The sequence below is a fragment of the Chlamydotis macqueenii genome, chromosome 9 (genome assembly GCF_036417535.1).
Source record: "Chlamydotis macqueenii isolate bChlMac1 chromosome 9, bChlMac1.mat, whole genome shotgun sequence".
NCBI lineage: Eukaryota > Metazoa > Chordata > Aves > Otidiformes > Otididae > Chlamydotis > Chlamydotis macqueenii.
Window position 1 is genome coordinate 10395931 of NC_141564.1, and position 19015 is coordinate 10414945.

At 49.7% G+C, this 19015-nt stretch overlaps 1 long non-coding RNA gene across 1 annotated transcript; it reads left to right on the forward strand.

Annotated features, from left to right (window-relative positions):
- The first annotated feature begins 9577 nt into the window (after nucleotides 1-9577).
- On the forward strand, nucleotides 9578-12795 carry LOC147599682 (uncharacterized). Its single transcript, XR_015259437.1, has 3 exons — nucleotides 9578-9773; nucleotides 11827-12053; nucleotides 12726-12795. It is a non-coding gene; the product is annotated as an uncharacterized LOC147599682 (long non-coding RNA).
- Nucleotides 12796-19015: the final 6220 nt, after the last annotated feature.

A 19015-nucleotide genomic window follows, 5' to 3' on the forward strand; every position in this document is an offset into this window, starting at 1 on the left:
AATGGTTTAAGTTGGAAGGAACATTTAAAGCCCATCCAGTCCAACCCCCCTGCAAGGAGCAGGGACATCTCCAGCCAGATCAGGTTGCTCAGAGCCCCGTCCAACCTGGCCTGGAACATTTCCAGGGATGGGGCATCCACCACCTCTCTGGGCAACCTGTGCCAGTGTTTCACCACCCTCATTGTAAAAAAAAAAATTCCTTATGTCCAGTCTGAATCTACTTCCCTCTATTTAAAAAACATTACCCCTTGTTCTATTACAACATGCCCTACTAAAGAGTTTCTCCCTATTTTTCTTATCAGCCTCCTTTAGGTAAGACAGGGAGAAACTCTTTAGCCTGTTGTGATAGGACAAGGAGTAATGGTAATATTTTCTTGCTAATATTTGTCTGGATTTTTAAAAACAGTTTGCTGAGGCTGAGTTCCCTGCCCACCAACAAGCAGCAGGGTGATGGTTCCTGGCACGCTCTCGTTGTGGGTGCACGAGGTGGGATAGCCCAGCAGGGTGGGTCCTGGAGACACTGTGGGATGAAGAACAGACTTTTCCAGAGGACCCATTTCCAAACTGGTATGGACATCACACCCACTCTGAGGATGTAGCCAGGGGGATGAATGCTGTGTGTAGGTCATGCTCCCGCTGTCCAGCCTAGGCTTTGGAGACCCATGACCAGTTCTGGCCATTCAGAAAGCAGTTTGATAAATATCTCTGCATAATTAACAAATTGGTGAAAATTACTGTAAGTGTACCAGAAGCTTCCCTAGACAGTAAACAAGGAAGACTTATGGGAAGTCATCTGCACACCTTTAGCAAGACAAGAGGAAAAGTGATATTTTGTTCAGAAATATTTTTAAAAAGTACTGCTTTCTTCTCCAGACCTGGCCTCACTGCTCTGATGACACCGGTGTTGGTAAGTGCTGTGATTTTATCCCTGACTTACGAAATTTGCACTCACCTGAAGCGTCAGGGAAGCTGATGCAGGGAACTGAGCGATCACGCTGAAAAGATGTGGTCGGCCTCTTGGCACAGGAATAAAGGGTGCCAATGGGATCAGGTCAGTGTTTTCAAAATCACACAGGTAAGTGATCAGTTGGTCTGGATTGTTTGTTTGTTTTTAGATTTATTTATTTGTTTTTTTTTTTTCTTAACATCGTTTTTCCTGGACTTCATGGCCAAGCTTGCGGTATTCGCATGCTTCATCTTGGCATGACAACAACAGCTGGCTCCCCTTTTCCTGGCTGCAACCTCCATGTTAACCTTATAACTGCAGATCAGCCCGGGTCCTCCTGCCTGTCCCACCTTGTCCCACGCTCCTTTCCAAGGTGCTTCTCTTCACAGACAACTGGGGCAATGGTACTCTTCCCTGGTCTGTCCCCAGCTCTAGCACTGCTACAATTTCCTCTTCCCCTGCGAACCTGTGCGGTCTTCTCATGAATCTCTGTGAGTCTCATTGAATAAGAAGTAAGATTTGAGCTTTGGGTTTTATTTTTGGCTCATCTTTTGAAACCTCCATGAAAGTTGCAGGGGGATAAGTTGCTGCTGGTGCAGCCAGGTGTGCAGAGGCTGAGGGGATCCTGGATTGTTCCCTCTCCAAAACACCCCCCAGCATGGTTTTGGGATGAGCCTACACCTTCCCCAGGAGGGCTGCCAGCGTTGGCTTGGTGATTGCATAGGAGGGAGATACACTTAATTGCTTCTACCGTTGAATAGCGGGGTCTTATCAGGATTTGGCTTTCTCCCGGAGCCACAGTGGCAGATGCCATCTCCGTGGTGGCCAGGGACTGGTGGTCTCAAACCCCTCTTTGAAATGCTGGCTGCCCAAAAGCTAAGCTGCTGTCAGCTCCACTCTCAAAGGAGCTCCCATGGCTTTGCTAGTCACAGGAGTCAAGGAGTGTCTGGCTGAGAGCCTTTGGCTGCCAGGTAGAAGTTGTTGTATTTTTGTAATAGTGTTAGAAATCTGATTATTTTTGGTTTTTTTCACCCAATTTTAACAAGGCTTTGTCAGAAGCAAACCTGCTGGAAAATACTGCCGATGCTCATCCAGCATTTGATAAGCACAGATATCAACGAGCCAGGCAGCTGAAAGCTCTTGGAGCAGCAATGAGGGAGAGCAACCAGAGGAGGGAAGAGGGGATGCGTTGAGCTGGTGCATGGGCTCCTTCCCTCTGCAGGCACACTTTGCTTTTTTGCTCCGAGGAACAGTTGAGGAAGACGAGGCTTCACCTGTGTAGGGTTGTTGTGAAGCCTCTGGGAACAGACGAGGAGGAAACCGCAGGGAATCAGCCATGTTTTGCACGGTTCCTATGGCCCGGAGAGGGGTTTTGTGCCTGGGGGGAGATCAGATGGACGGGAGGAGGCAGTGGCTGCAAGGACAGTGTGATGGGATGCCGATGGCCTTGGAGGGGAGAGGACTGATGCAGCTGAAGACCTCTGGAGATGGTAGGGCTGCAGCAGATCACCCAAAGCAGCCATGGGTGTTGGAGCAGTGGTGACTTTGGCTTTCTTTTGATTAAAAATTGTATGTTTTCCCAGGAAGGTGGATTGTGAAAAGCCTGAGATCTGAGAATCCGTGGGTTTCAGCTCTGCTGTCACACACCCTGGTCCTGGGGGTCCGAGGCCAGGTTGCTCCCTGGCGCACTCCACCCACACGTTCCAGTGGTTTTACAGCATGCAATTCATTTTTCTCATTATTTCACCTCTGGGAAGAGCACGGCTGGTGCTGAGAACCCAGACAAACCTTTCTGCTCAGGGCTTCCTTCATTTTGGGTAGCTGCAGAGTGTGCGCAGGCAGTTTCCCCTCTCCTCTGGCTGAGCTGCCAGGCTTGCCAGCACTGACCACACCACACCGTGCTTGCCCTTCCCATCTGGAACATGGGATGTGGTTGTTGAGAGATCCCCTTGAATGAGTTGCAAAGGGCTCAGGGATGATTCAGCTCCCCAAAACCAAGCAGCTGAGAGCAGGCAAGAGATGCAGAAGCATCCCAAGGAAAGAGAGGTGAGGAGGATCTCCCCATCGTTTGCTTCCTGGACCACCGAGTGCTGCCGGTCGCATGCTGGCCTGTCCCTGCTGCTGACACGAGGGCTGCAGGGAAACAGAGGCAAAGCTGTGGGATAGCAGAGGAGGAAAGTAATGTATATAAACACGGATTCTCTGGAAACCAGGCTTCTTAATGTTCCTAGTAACTAATAGCTTAACTTGGTGCTCATTCATTTCTCCAAACCAGGGGCTGACAGCTCCCTGGCCGTCTGCTTCTGAGAAATGGCCTTCCCTGTAAACTGAGATCATCCGATAAAATGTACTGATTTAGTCAAAATTACTCTGTTGTGGCTTGTTGCTTGCATGGGTTTTGGAGTTTTTTTCTAGCAGAGAATGTGTTTTGGGAGGAATCAACTTACTCTTAAGTAAAAAAAAAAAAAAAAACCAACCAAAAACCCACCAAAAAAAAAACCCCAAAACAAAACAACAACAACAAAAAAAACCCCAAGCCCCAAATCCAGCAGCTTTCAGGGAAAAAAACAAAAGGTGAGGGTTAGTGAGGGTTAAGCTTCACCCCTTGCTCTACCCACCTCCCTGCATGTTTCCTAAGCCCATGAAACTGTGTGGGGAAGGGAGTTCCCTGCCCTCAGAAAACTCAAGGATCAGGCTGGTTGTGCAGACTTTGCCAACCTGATTTCTGTAAGCGGGCAGTGCATGAAAAGCCTCGATGGGAAGCTTTTGCCACCAGAGTAACAGACATGAAAACCTGCTTCTGGAAAAAGTACTTTCTTCCTGCCTTTTAATAGCCAACTGCAGGGTGTTCTTGGTGGAGCACAAATATTTTTGACAGGCTAAATAATTATGTTTAATTAGTTTTCATTAAGGTGATGCCAATCCACCCCTCCATTTGGAAACTCACTTGGCTTCTGAAATGCCTTGAAAACAATGAAGCAGGGAAAATATCCTACTCGCTCCGCACTCATTTTCATCTGTCAAGGAAAAGAAAGGGACCACCAGACTCCCTGGGCTATGCAGCGACTTTCCAGACGTGGCAAGAGAGGCTGGACTGAGTTTAAATAATCTGTCTCTGAGATGTGTTTTCATTTTCCCTCCCAAAGCAAAAAAAGCAACGCTGGGATTGCTTCCAGTTGTCGCTTCCCAGAGGTAGCAGCATCACAGCCCCGGTCCTTCAGACATGTCTTCTCCTGGCCCAGCTACCCGCAGTGGCAGAGGTGAGCCCAGCGCAGCAGCGGGGGAGTCTGCGTCCCCTCCCCTGCTAACGGCGTGCAGGTATTTCTTATCGCATCCCTCTGCATCTTCCCGGCCCTGACCTGTTCAGTCAGCGGAGGAAGGACGGGGAGGTGACCTGCCCACGGTCTGCGATGGGTGCCAGCACAGATAACAGCCTGGCACTGCTGGGTTTGCTGCTCTGGCAGGCAAAGCTCAAGCTGTATGTGAAATAAGAATTTCCAACAGCAGGGTGTAATTGCCCGGTGCGCAGTGCTTAACCAAAAACACAGTGACGTCCCTATCGCTAGATCTTGACGTCAGGAGCGCACGCCCTTGTGCATCCCCTGCGCATTCTCCGCTTGCCTGGGGCTGGCCCAGCTGGGTAGGATGCAGGCAGGATCAGGCCGGACTAGGTCCAGGGTCACATTTCTGGATGGAGCCACCACCGGCCAACACCGGGAGGCAGGACCAGAAAACGCTGGAGCCTCGTGGTTCGTAGGCGTGGGAGGTGCTCACCCTGGTCACCCTGCTTGTGGACAGGGATGTCCCTTTGGGCTTTGGAAGACATCAGCTGTCCTGCTGAGGGATAGAGGGGGTTTCGCTGTGTTACCCTGGCTGCACCTTCAAGCTTGCACAATCTGTCTTGGTGATAGATCCTCGGTCCTTGCTTCCTGTACTTCTGGGTGATTGATTTCCATTTCTATCTCTCCCTTGAATCTATGGCACTTGTTTCCAAATTATGTGTGCTCACATTGATTTGTTTAAGTTCTGCCTTTTTGTGTGTGTGTGTGTCTGTCATTTCTACAATTTTCCATTGTGCTGGAGCCCAGCACATTCCCACTTAATTGGGGAATTAAACTGGGGGACAAAACTATGCCTCTTCAGACCTACTTTTCCCTGGGTGCACCATTGGTTTGGGTATCTCTGCTGCACTCACTGTTTTTTGTCCCACACGTTGAATCCTGATTGAGGAGCACCCTTCTCGTGAGTGTTTATTGTACAAATCTATTGGTGGGAGAAAACAAAACCCAACAGCCAGATGCGTACCTCCAGCTGTGCTAGCCAACCTGGCAGTGTACAGCCACCTCTTTGGTCCTGGTCCAAACCATGTCAGCAATACGGGGAAATTCCCCAGTCAGACAAACAGAGGAAACCATACCAGCGTTCCAGTCAGTCTTTCCAAAATATTTCTTGGTGAAGGGCACACGCCCTCTTTTTGAGCCCAACGAGTGTCCTGTTTACCTTTCTTATTGGACTCCGCAAGCTGCAGGAGAAGATGGGAGATGTCCTGGCATCACCTGGCCTGAGGAAAAGGAGAATTACTCTGGGAAGGCTTGAAGTAGGACCCTGTCCTGGCACTTTGAGCCGAGAAGGTGCCAGCAGCACAGGTGAGGCTTCCTGGGATGGGGGTTGTGAAAGAGGGTAAGAAACATCTAAGGCTTGGCACTGTGTGGTGGGGAAGGCTCTACTTTAATGAGCTACAGCTCTTCTTTACCTCTTCTCACCTCGCATGTTGGGTTTACTCTGTGTCATAAGAAGATGCTGCTTCTGTGAACAGTAGTGTTGTCTCGTAAGTGGGAAGGGGCTCCATGCTGCAGAGGGGAATGTCAGCATGGGGAACCTATCAGAGATACCTTGTGCTCCTGTCCAGTATGGCAGGAGCAGGAGAGGGGCTGGGTTTGCCAGAGTACGTTGTTGTGCAATGAAGGAGAAGTTCCATGTAAAAGGACCTTATTGCCTACAAATACTGAGTACATTAAACCACACATAGGACTCCAGGTCTTATGTCTGTGCTGGTCATGCGCGATACCCAGCAACATTTGCAAGGTCAAGCCTGCGCGCTCCTTAATCTGTCTGCAGCAACCCTGGGAAGGTGTAGCTGCACCAAACTCTACCTCATAAACATCTTTAGGCTGTCCCAAAGATGACTGGAACACCCCATGCTCCAGTGCACCCCCAGCCCAGCACCACGTGCCTATCAAGGCCATCTCTTCCCTGCAGAAGAGCCCTGCCATGCCCAGGAGCACCTTGGGAGATGTGCCTGGAGGGGAAGAACCCACCTGGGTGCAGGTGGGAGAAATGCAGCCCCCAGCTCTCACCGCTGGTGCCCAGGAGATGCCCTTCTCGCCACAGCCACAATGAGGGGGCACAACCTGCTGTGCCCCACAAGGGATTTGGGTGCTGATGATGAGGTTGCCATGGCTGGTCCCTGCACGAGAGATGCTGGCTGTTGCTCCGTGAATGGCTTAACTTCTTATCTCTGGCGATGGAGGGCTGCGCTGCAGAACGAGGAGTCCCAGGCCAGCTTCCAGCTGGGGCTGCAAACAGCAAGCTGTTTACAGAACGGCTTCTCCCGTTTCAGCACTGCTGGGCTCTCTTGTGAAACATCCTGGCTGAACCAAGCCTGCGCTGATACGGTGAGGGCTCGCTCCAGGGGTGCGGGCTGGCGGAGGCAGGGGAAGGCTGTGGGCTTGGTGCCTGGGGAGCAGAGTCCTCTGCAAGAAGGGGAAGACAGCCTGAAACCCTGCTCTTTCAACACCTCTTGCGTTGATGACCTGAGGAGGATGCCCAGTTTCTTGTACAGGGATGTAATACTTTCCCAAGCGTCTCTCTCTGGACCAGGGCACACCACCACCCTGTGACTACAGAAAAACCCAGCTGCAGTCCTCAGATCTTTTTCCACCTGGATGGCATCACCTGCAGTGCATGGAATCTTCTGCCTGTCCCATCACAGATGCTTGTTCAATGGGTTGTGCTCACACCAGGCTGTAACCTTTCACCTCTTTTCTCCACCTGTAATGAACTGTTAAAGCCTCTCTACTTTCTGCTTATCCCCAGCTCTGTATTGCACCCTTGAAGTCCTCTCTGAGAGTTTTCTTGGCTGACAGGACAAGTTAATGACTAGACTGGTTGATATGGCTTGTCCTTGCGTCTTCCCCCACCTCTTGGGGGGCAGCAGCTGGTTTTTCATGGTGTTGTGTGTTCTGGCCCTGAGCTTGCCTGGACGGCCCCGCCCTCCTCCCTCATGGGCAGGTCTGGAGAAGCAGGTGCTTGGGACCAAGCTGGAGCTCAGCACACACCAAGGGGCTGGGACCATGCATGTGGTGGCCAGCTTGATGCTCTGGAGACCAGAAAGAGCAGCCGCTCTCCCCTTCTCTTTCAGCTGGGACATGAACCTGAGCAATTGCTTCCCACCAGCAGCCTCTGCAGGAGTTAATTTTTCTTAATTTGGATGAGTTAAGAACCTGCTTTCTGCTACTTGGATGGACCAAGTAAGATCTGCACTGCTGTTTGCAGAAGCAGAGAGGGACTGACTTGGTCTTAATTCCTCGTGGCATCTTCTGCTCCCAGCACTGCTGCTTTGTTTGTGCCCAGACTGAGTTTGAGTCAGCATTGTTCATCTGAGAGCAAATCTTCTGGTGGGACTGGAAAAAGAGATGAGTCTCCAGGTGCCTTTGGCCTTCTGTTGGCATTGGGAGCCACCAAAGAAGGCAGCTTGGGTCCCTGGAAGACCCCAAAGGCAAGGGCCTCTGGGAATGGGAGGAGGTAGCCTTACATCCTGAGTCATGCGAGAGAGGAACTGTTTCTGGGCTCCACCTATTCCAGCTATGTTACAACCCCTGCCTTGCTTGGTCTAGCAGGGGAGACGACTCAAGCCCAGAGAGATACCGCCCACAAGCGATGAGTCAGTCATTGTCCAGAGAGTCTCCATGGGAAAGACATCATAATATCTTCTTTCCTTGGCTGTTTTCTCAGCCGCTGCATCCTACAGCTGGTCTGGCTTCTTCTGTTTTGTTTGCTTCCTCCTGGCTGTGGAGTGCTGTCGCTGGAAGAGGAAGTGTCAGTGGTGCCTCTCAGTCTATTCTACCTAAATTTACACCACTATTTTTGTCTTTGTGGTCTCATTGTGTCCTGCTTTAAACTAGGAACAAAAAGTCACACGAGGAAAGATGTTGTCTGATGTTTGGTGCCGTGGTGAGAGATGAGCCATCGCGTGAGGAAAACCTGGTGCCAGAACAGCCCCATCCCGCTGTCGGTCATCCTCTCCACAAGGGACAGGGTTTTGTTTCTTACAGTGGTTCCTCAAAGGAGCAAGGAGGAGGCAGGAGCGGGATGGGATGAGCAGTTTCTCTTCCCAGTTGAATGTTTCCAGTCAAGAGGCTCTTTCAGAAGTGTGTCGACACACAGATAACACAGATTCAGGAAGCGGTTCCCAGAACTGGCTTGACATTTCTCATTGGTGTGACCTGGACCAACGGTTGTCCTTGCAAAAGAAAGAAAAGCAAGCCAGGGGTCAAACAACAGGAACACGTGGAGGAAACAATCCCTTGTTGAAATTAATGAACTTGCAAGGATAACATGCCGTTTGGTGTGAGTCAGAGCTTTTCTTTTTGCGATGCTGAGGGGAGCACAACGGTGTGGGGTTTCTAATGTCTCTTGGGCATTGTGGAGCAGGGGGTCTGGGCCAAATGAAGGATGACTTCGGTGGTTCCTCACTGAAAAAAAGGACAGCAGTCGGGAAGGGATAGCTTGACAACCTGCCCTGACATTGTCCCAAATACTGTTTGTGGAAGGCTCAGCAGCTGGCTCCAAATAGTGCGTTGGTGTCCATGCAGATTTCCTTTGTTCTTACCAGGCATTGACCCAACCCTATGAGATGAAGCTACTCCCCTTTAAAACCAGCTCCACAAGGAGATCTGAAGAAAGAAGAGAACTGCAGAAGGACTGCTATCCTAAATGTCGACCAAACCCACCTTGTGCAGGCCTTGACTTCTGCCATCTCACTCAAATGGCAGTGGTGCGTGGTCCTACCTTCAGATGTGGAGCACAAAGGACTTTCTTCTCTAAAGAACATTATCTCCTGTACCTCTCCTTTTGTTGAGGGTGCAGGGAAACTACTTAAAATGCCACTTCCAAGGGAAAACAGGTAACTTGCTCCATGAGCTGTCAACTCATTCTTGAAATGGTTGCCTTTGGGTGATGTTCAGTGGACCACTATTGACTACATCCTTTTTATAGTGGAGCATACCTCCCCTTAGGGTTCCTCAAGCTCCCAGCTCTGTGTTGGGATGTCAGAGAGCTGGAGCAGGGTCTCTGTGCAGCCAACCAGTATGGTCATCTCACTAGGATCTCAGCCATGTCTTTTGCTCTTGTATTCAAACCTAATGGCAGGTCCTTTACCTAATGTTCAGCCGCAGCTGTCAGATACAGACTAGGAACACTGTGTTCCTGATTCAAAACAATTAATTTCTCAGGTGAGAAAATTCAGCCCCATCAGGAACATGTTATCTGTCTTGGACAAAGGATTTCTTTTAGGTAGGAGTGGTCCATCGTGGCTGTCAGAACAATTTACTGATTTCCCTGTAAACAAATAAACATTTATTTTCATTTTTAGGGTGAAGTCAAGCAGCCGTGGCAGAGGCGTATGTGGCTGAGAAGTCAATCAGTCCTCTGATGGGATGGCTCTGCAGCAAGCACCAGTGAAGCGTGAAGGCATGCTGCGAGGACCATCAGAGCTGACAGCTCTTCACCAGATGCGTTTATTTCTTGATCCTCTGCTTCCTTGTTTGTAAGTCAGTCAATGATTGTTACTCTTTTCGGAGTAGCTATAAATAGTCAGGTTTCTCCGCTGATGTTAAACATAATCTTGCCTGGTAATGCCGAAACACACGAGGGAGAGGACTGTGTTTGCTGGACTTGGTCCAAAGTTGCAGTGGGTGAGTCCCTCCCTCCGCCAGCCCCGCCGCAGTGGGGATGGTGGTGCACGAGGCCGTCTGGGAACAAAAGCATTTTCTCCATCAGGCTGTTCTTGGAGGGATGTAGGAGGGTGACCTCACTCACTGCAACTGACGTGTTTTTCAGGGAAGACTTGAGGCAGCTTCTTCTCTCAGGGGTATCAAGAACGTCAGATGCTGACCAAAACCTTGGTCCTGTGGTTAGAAAAGGAAAATGAAAGCGGGAAAAGAAACCCGGCTGTGACTTCAATGTGTGGTTCTTCAGGAGTGCACTGAGGACAGCAGCATGCCAGGCTTGAGTCCACCACTCTGGCAAACCCCAGCTCTGATGCTCTCTCCATGGAGTCACACCACGCTTGCTGCCATCAGTGTTCATGCAGAGCATCCGGATGGAGAGAAGTGGTCGCTAAAGAGAGGAAGGTGCTGGCTGTGTGTGAACAGGCTGGTTTTGAACCTGTAGCAAGAGATCCCAAGCATCTCCCCAGCTTGAGGCACCTCTGGGAACCCCTTAGTTTGTCCTCACAAAATAAAGGAGAACATGAAAGAAAGGATCCTGTTTCCAATCAGTTTGACTGTGAAAGCTTTCTTCCTCTTGTATTTAAAAAAAAAAAAATAAAAAAAAAAAAGTGGGGGCACATTTTGCTTCAAAACCAAAACTTTTCACAGTCATTTCAAATGTGGGGAAAAAAAAAAAGTTTCAGAATCATCAGCCTGTTTACTAAAGGAAAAAACAGCAGTTTACAATCTGAACAATCTGAAATGATTGTTTAAGAATGAGAGCTAATCCCATAGTCCCAAAAAAGCCATGATCTAAAGGAAATGTTTTGAAATCGTGAAAGGGAAGTCTTGCAGCCAACCTGAGCTTGAAACTTTCCTCTGTTGATGAAGCTTTTCAAGAATGGGCCTTTTTATCTTTTTAATTCGGGATGGGAGTGGTTTGAGGTTTCTCAGGCTCTCCAGGTATGAGAAATCTGAGATTACAACAAAGCAGGACTCTGATTTCTCAATTATTACATTTTACTTTTTTTTCTCCACTTCTTTATGGAAAACTGACAGGATTTTTTACTTCTTTTTTTTTCCATTGCTCCTCTGGTACCTGCACAAACATTCAAACAGTATCTCTCCACCTTTAGCAGCCTTACACCAATGTTCCAGTCAGATAGAAATCAAGAGCTTAAAAACCTGTTCCTGGGTCTCCTGTTTACCTATTTCATGAAGACCTCATGAGAGGTCTTGCCACATTGTAGTACCTACTTTTTTTTCTTCTTCATAGCCCATTTAGATGATAGGTGGATTATTTATTTGTTCACGTTCCCTCGAAGGGAATACCCTCGAGGTATTATGGCTCCTCTCATAATTCACTAATGCAGACTAAAACAGATTTCACTGGATGTCTTGCCCCTCAATTTTCTCTATTAAAAACATTTTTTTTTTTTTCACGAGCTGTGCCCATGGTCACTCCTTGGGTTGCTCTCCATCACCCTGGACAGGATGGTTGGATGGCTCTCCGTCCCTCTCGGTCCATCCTGTGTGTGTGTGTTCAGCGTTTCCTTGGGTCTCTCAGGCTGAAGTGGGAGTGGCTGGAGGAGGATGGAAACTGTGATGGGATGATTCCCATGTGCATCAACAGAAACAAAATGTCATTTCCATTGGAAAATATTTCAAGGTGTTTCAGCCTTTCAAGATGAAACAAAATCTTTCCTTGCAAAATGTCCGTTCCAGCCATTGTTCCAGTTCGACATGCTGCTTCCAAGGAAAACAAATACATTTTAACTTGAAATGGCTAATGCTGATACTAGCTCAGAATCAGCCCTTCCCTCCTGCTCATTCAGAGTTCGGAGAGGATCTTGTAGTGATCAAAAAACCTTCTTGCTGTTTTTATTCCAGCTTCTCCAAACAGAAAGTTTCCAGCACTTCTTGTGTGACGGACATCTCAACTTTCCATCCTGCCCTGGGTGACGCCCAGCTCCTCTTCTCGGGTTGAAGATGGAGTGGGAGCTGCCAACAGCGAGGTCCAGTGCTACATATGGCCAAGGCTGCACCTTAATTTTGGGCTTCTAGGTGCTAAATATCAATGCTGGGGTGAACCCTATGGGAAGAGGCACCCTGCAAAGGTATTTCACATGGGGACGTAAAGAGCATGCAGCAGCAGTCTCTCCTGGGAAAGCCTCTCTGGAGGAGGAGAATTAAAAGATCTGAACTGCTTTAGGCACGCAAAAACGTTTCTGTCAAAACCAATTTCCAGTAGAGCTCTATAAAACACATGTCAGCAGGGGTTGGTGACTGCCAAATCTCGGCGTCTTACTCACAACCGCCTCTGCCTCGTGTCCAGCGTGAGGAGAACAAGTTTTATTGGTTTGTTTTTGGTTTGCTGCTTATTGAAATTCAGGCTGTTTCATTTTGTGGATTGACCCTTTCACTGTTACAGCCAAACCGCACGCGCACACTCTGATGGTATCAGGGAAATTTGGAAGACTCCAAACCAAACAAGGAGTTTTTATGAAACTTCAAAGTAGTTGGAAAAAAAAAATAGATGATTATGCAACTTTATTGACATTCTTGTTGCTGTCATCATTAAATAAGTCAATATATAGTATAATAAAAATATTTTGCTGCATATTAGTGGAGACTGAACCATTTTCATTGCAAACACGTAACTCTCATGCCACATTTAACGGTACCCAGAGCTTCAGGACTTGCAGTGGTATGAGTACAGTCCTGTGGAATAAGACGTCCTGAATTCACTCTTTTATCCTTTTAAAATTTAATTTAACCTTTTTTTCCAGGGAGAAGTAGACAAGCATCCAAACTTTGTGGTTCAGCTGCCCTTACCACAACTTCAGGAGGGATCAAATCAGAGCCACGATTATAACACATTTGGATTAGTGCCTTTTATGTACTGGGGTAATAGTCATTAAAGCTTTTTTGTGTATTTTTTTTTTTTAATTTCCATTCAAACGGTGGCTGCTAGAGCACTCTGAGATCTTTCACAGGTGACAGAACAGCCAAATAAAATAATTTCCAGGGTAAAAGGTCTGTGTATCCGACAAGCATCAGCTCTTTGAGGAAGTGAAGATTTCCAGTGGCGTGTGACTGATATGGGCACATGGGTCTCCCCATCTCTGAAACCACAAAGACCATCTTGGCCCTTCTGCCCCTTCCTGTGGTGTTTGTGGTGATTCTGTAGTCATGCTGATCCCTTGTCCGTCAGAGAGCAGAGACTCATCAGCAGGAGTGAATAAGGTAAGCGGATGCTGCTGTGTCACTCACGGTGATGCATCTCGCACGTCACCTGCCAGACTTTCACAACAGAAGGAGGAGGCTGAAATGTGAGCCCTCCACCAGCTCTTTTTCCTGGAGGGGGGCAGGTGCTTCTGGGTTGCACCCAACTGAGAGCAGTTGTTGAGGTGGGTGATGCTGAGATGTCACCTCCTCGTCCCCTGTGCTGGGATGTGCCACCTGCCAGCAGCTGGGGCCCGGGATATCCTTCCAGATAGGAGCCTCCTTGAGCTGCTTAGGGTCTGATTTGGTCGCACATCTCCCCCTCACCCCTTAGAATCATAGAATCATAGAATGGTTAAGGTTGAAAGGGACCTTCAAAGGGTATCTAGTCCAACCCCCCTGCAAGGAGCAGGTACATCCCCAACTAGATCAGGTTGCTCAGAGCCTCATCCAACCTGGCCTTGAACATTTCCAGGGATGGGGCATCTCTGTAGACCTGCTACCAGGGATTTAACAACATTCCTACAAGCAGCAGCAGGTTTTGGTGCTGCTGGATGCAGTCTTTTTTGTGTGTGAAATAGCAGAGCTGCCCTTGCAAACTATTTCAAGACACAGGAGAGCCTGGAAAACTCCCTCTCTCCTGGGTATGTAGGTCTATGGAGGAATCAAGGTTCAGGAATTTTACAAAAATATTTTATTTTCTGCTTTTCTAGGCTGCAGAAGTCTTGCTCAGGGGCACTGATCCTGAAATATTTACTGACTGTAAAGTTTATTGGCAGTGGGCAGAGTTAAATTAGACTGTGTCTCGTCATGATCTCTTGAAGCAATTTCAAGGAAATGCAACCCTGCTTTGAATGGCACAGCCAGATCCTTGTCTGCCTCATTTAATTGCTTTTACTACAGGATACTGATGCTTTAGATTGCAAATCCTTCCAGGCAAGGTCTGTCTCTTTGTTCTGGGTTTGCAGAACACATCCTGCAGCAAAGGCCAGGGCTCTGGCCCGACTACAAACATCGGGTTATTTTGGGTACTGTACTCAGAGGGCTTTGGGGTGAGGGATGGAAGGTGTGAAGGTTGCAGGGTTCCCCCTGGCACAACCCTGCTGGGTGCTGACCCCTGGTACTCACAGCACCCGCACGGCTCTGAGCAATGCGCATCATCTTCCATCCCTGCGATTGCTCTGGTTTATGGTGGGGCAACACTTATTGTGCGGGCAAACGACAGTAACTGGGGGGAGTGTGTGGAATAAATAGTCTTAATTCCAATATCTCATCTCCTCCTTTTACCAGCCATCGGGGTTTCTTCTCTGGAACATGCTGAGGAAAAGGCCCTACCTGGGGGCTGGCATCCCCAAAAGCTCTTACAGAGGAAGGAGAAAGCCAAAGGGGCGGCTGGCCTGATGGCGACCCAATGAAACAATCCACGCGTTGGGTCGTCTCCAGTGTAACTGAAGAGCCTGTGATATATTGTGGCAGAGACTCGGTTGATGGTGAAAGTCAAGTCGCAGGTTCGGGATCATCTAAGGAACCTGAAGGTGCACAAGTCCATGGGTCCTGATGAGATCCATCCTCGGGTCCTGAGGGAACTGGCGGATGAAGTTGCCAAGCCACTGGCCATCATATTTGAGAAGTCGTGGCGGTCTGGGGAGATCCCCGATGACTGGAAGAGAGGGAACATAACCCCAATTTTTAAAAAGGGGAATAAGGAAGACCCAGGTAACTACAGGCTGGTCAGCCTCACCTCTGTGCCTGGCAAGGTCATGGAGCAGATTCTCCTGGAAACCATGCTATGGCACATGGAGAGCAAGGAGGTGGTTGGTGACAGCCAACAGGGCTTCACCAAGGGCAGATCGTGCCTGACCAATTTGGTGGCCTTCTATGACGGGGTGACGGCATCTGTGGACAAGGGACGAGCAACTGACATCATCTACCTGGACTTGTGCAAAGCTTTTGACACTGTCCCGCACGACATCCTTCTCTCTAAACTAGAGAGACATGGGTTTGATGGACGGACCACTCGGTGGATAAGGAGTTGGCTGGATGGCCGCACTCAGAGAGTGGTGGTCAGTGGCTCAATGTCCATGTGGAGACTGGTCACGAGTGGCGTCCCTCAGGGGTCCGTGCTGGGCCCGGCCCTGTTCAACATCTTTGTCGGCGACATGGACAGTGGGATAGAGTGCACCCTCAGCAAGTTCGCCGATGACACCAAGTTGTGTGGTGCCGTCGACACGCTGGAAGGGAGGGATGCCATCCAGAGGGACCTTGACAGGCTGGAGAGGTGGGCCCGTGCCAACCTCATGAAGTTCAACCAGGCCAAGTGCAAGGTCCTGCATCTGGGTCGTGGCAATCCCAGGCACAAATACAGGCTGGGCGGGGAATGGATTGAGAGCAGCTCTGAGGAGAAGGACTTGGGAGTGCTGGTGGATGAGAAGCTTAACATGAGCAGGCCATGCGCCCTTGCGGCGCATCCTGGGCTGCATCAAGAGGAGCGTGGCCAGCAGGTCGAGGGAGGTGATTCTGCCCCTCTACTCTGCCCTGGTGAGACCCCACCTGGAGTACTGTGTCCAGTTCTGGAGCCCCCAACACAAGAAGGACATGGACCAGTTGGAGAAGGTCCAGAGGAGGGCCACAAAGATGATAAAAGGGCTGGAGCACCTCTCTTATGAGGACAGGCTGAGAGAGTTGGGGCTGTTCAGCCTGGAGAAGAGGAGGCTCCGGGGAGACCTGATAGCGGTCTTCCAGTACCTCAAGGGGGCCTACAAGAAAGATGGGGAAAGGCTGTTTAGTAGGGCCTGTTGCGATAGGACGAGAGGTAATGGTTTTAAAATAGAGGGGGGTAGATTTAGATTAGAAATTAGGAAAAAATTTTTTACGATGCGAGTTATAGAACACTGGAACAGGTTGCCCAGAAAGGTGATGGAGGCCCCATCTCCGGAAACGTTCAAGGCCAGGCTGGATGAGGCTCTGAGCAACCTGACCTAGTCAGGGATGTCCCTGCTCCTTGCAGGGGGGTTGGACTAGATTACCTTTGAAGGTCCCTTTCAACCCTAACCATTCTATGATTCTAAGTGGCTTAATTATAAACAAGAGTTACTTAGATCAGAGAAGGCAGAGGAAAAGAATGTGGCTGTTTGAGACGTGACATAAAGCACCACCAGGGCTCGTTTAGAAACACCTCCTCTGCATCCCTGATCACTTGTAGCGCTTCTAAAAGTGAAGAAGCTTTCCGCTTTCCTCTCTGCTCCTCTTAAAGACTCATCCTGCCAAACTCAGTCTCCCACTTTCCAGGCTCTGCGCTCACCCGGCGGTGCAATTGCAGCCCCACAAAACTTGCCTTCCTGTTGGTTCCTTGGGAACGCGCCTCTCTCCTGCCCTTGCCCTGCAAGAGGTTTGATCGACTGGGTTTGCGTATGGCATGGAGAGCACCACAGAGCTGCTTGATGTATTTATTACTCACCAGCGCAGACAAATATCCTCTGCTTCAGCTTAGCTGGTTATGGGCAGCCAGTCATGGGAGGGATGGTTTAATGCTGACACGGACCTCTGCCATCATCTTCGGTGTAAATTACATGCTCTGCCCCCCTGCCTTGACCTCACTCATAATCTCTGGGCACGGCTGGCTTCCCTGAGGGGCTGGCGTGGCCTCAGATGGAGGGTAGGCAGCGTCACGTTCCGCTCTGGGGCTCGAATGTTGCTTGTCTCGAAAGCTCTTCTGTACATGCCTCTCTGCCGTGGGGACCGGGGTGCCCTCTCTCCGAGGGCTGGACCACCTTCTCGGGTGCCAGTGAACCACCTTCCCCTCGCTCTCCATCCCAGGAGCAGGTCGGGCTGTGAGCCAGCCAAGCCTGTTCTTCAGGTATGGCTGTGTTACCTCCCTCTGACCAGTATTTCTGCTCCAGATCAAATATACGTTGCCGGTAAATTAAACCCAGCCTGTCATGGTCTGTAATTCCCATTGCAACCACAGGCATTGGCAGGAACCGCTGGTGCACGCCGCCCGCCCCGTCCCCTGCTGTGCAACACCACCAACCCTGAAGAATCCATGGTGTTTCCAGGGGGTGGGTTTGGCGCGCTGGTCTGGAACCCCAGGGACTGTCTCTGGTAACGCAGAGGCTTTCAGAGCCCACGCAGTTTTCAGTCCCACACTCTCAGAGCGATGTTTGTACTGAAACCCCCCAGGAGCCTTGCAGCGGGTGGGGAGGGCTTTGTATTTGCTTCTACAGAAGCTTGTGCTGTCCTGGTATGCATGTGCAGCAAGTAAACTGGGGGTCACACAGCTCCAAGAAGCTTGGTTTTAAGCTGTGCAAGGCTCCCAAGTAAATACAGGGGTCACCTTTCTCTCTCTTCCTAACGCTGCTTGCGGGAGACCCAGCACATCCCGGGCGATAACCTCCAGGGCTGCTCTCGTGGCGAGCTGTGTGCAGGGCTCTGATCCTGCTGCTGTTCCTTCCTCTCTCTTGCAGGGCCTCCCCAGGTCTTCCCAACACAATGTGTCTCCCTAAGTGTCTGTCCATCACATCTCCTCCCTTGGCTGATGCCTGTGGTAGGATTTTCATTGCTGCTGTGTCTGAAAAGACCAGAATTTCACTTGGGTCACATCTCACTCCCTTCTTCTGCTGAGCCAGAGGGTCCTGAGCTTCGGTTTCTAGTTTTATCCAACAACAGTGGATTTCCCATTCTGGGGGATGCATATAGGCTTGCTATGTGCTTCCCCGTTATTGCTGGATCACATGAAGCCACCAAAGAGTTTGGAAGGCAGCTGGGTATTCTAGATCCACACCTTTGGATCTGGGGAAATAGCTTTTGACCATGCAGTTCACATTTTACCAGCTCCAAGATGGGGAAAATGAGTTCCTTGGCCCATTGTTCCCTTGGGGCCGGGGCTGCCTGGCTCTAGACCATGGATGGTGCTTCAAGTGGGTCTGTGTGAAATGACATATTGGCTGCAAAAGTCCAGTTCTCAGCCCAAAGCCACTGACAGGGAGGCTGCTGGGAAAGAAATACCCTGGATCTGCTGGTCCAGCTTCAAATGTAGCAGGGACTGTCCTGCTGTGCATGCATCGCACACTGGGAAACAATCTTCCATTCTGGGATGGGGACAGCAGTGTCTCTTCTTCTAGTAACAAGTCTTCCCAGGGGCCATTAAGATCTTCCTAGTTGAGTCCTAGTTGGACTCGATGATCCTTATGGGTTCCTTCCAAATCAAGATATTCTGATTCAATGGTGGTGGGTATGCATTGCATTTTAAAGCCCAGTGGGCAAAAGATCATTGAGAAGAATGGCTTGTGGATACTGTGGAGGAAAACTGAGATGCTTCAGTACCTGCCAAATTGAAACCAGGTGGAAAAGCAGAGCTAGTCTGGTCCTTACCCTTTCTTGGTGGAAAGAAGTAAGGAGGATCATGCAGGGAAAGAGAAGAGCTGTGGTCATGCTGGAAGAGTTTGACCCAGTCTCCTTCCCAGCATAAGAAAAGTGGCTTGTGAGGGCGCTGATGTTCTGTGAACAAGATGAGCATCCCTGGGTAGCAAAGAGGGACCTGCTTCAGTTCCTGCATGGCTACAGTGGTGTAAGTTTGGTCTCCCTGTGGGATACATGCCTGGTGGGCACATTGCAGTTGATTGCTTGCTTTGGATGAGGGAAGATGGTGGGGCAGAGGGTGAACTGCTGGTGTACATGGAGAGCTGCGGGCCTGATTCAGCTTCGCTGGTTGAAGCAGGTGGTTCCCACTCAGCGGTAGCAAGGTCCTTCTAGCCAACATCTTGGCCAGGGGAGTGTGACTGCTGTAGGAGGAACTCATTTCAAAGGCTGAAAAAGAAATGCAGCCCCAGGAGCCGTGTAAAATGAACAAAACCCT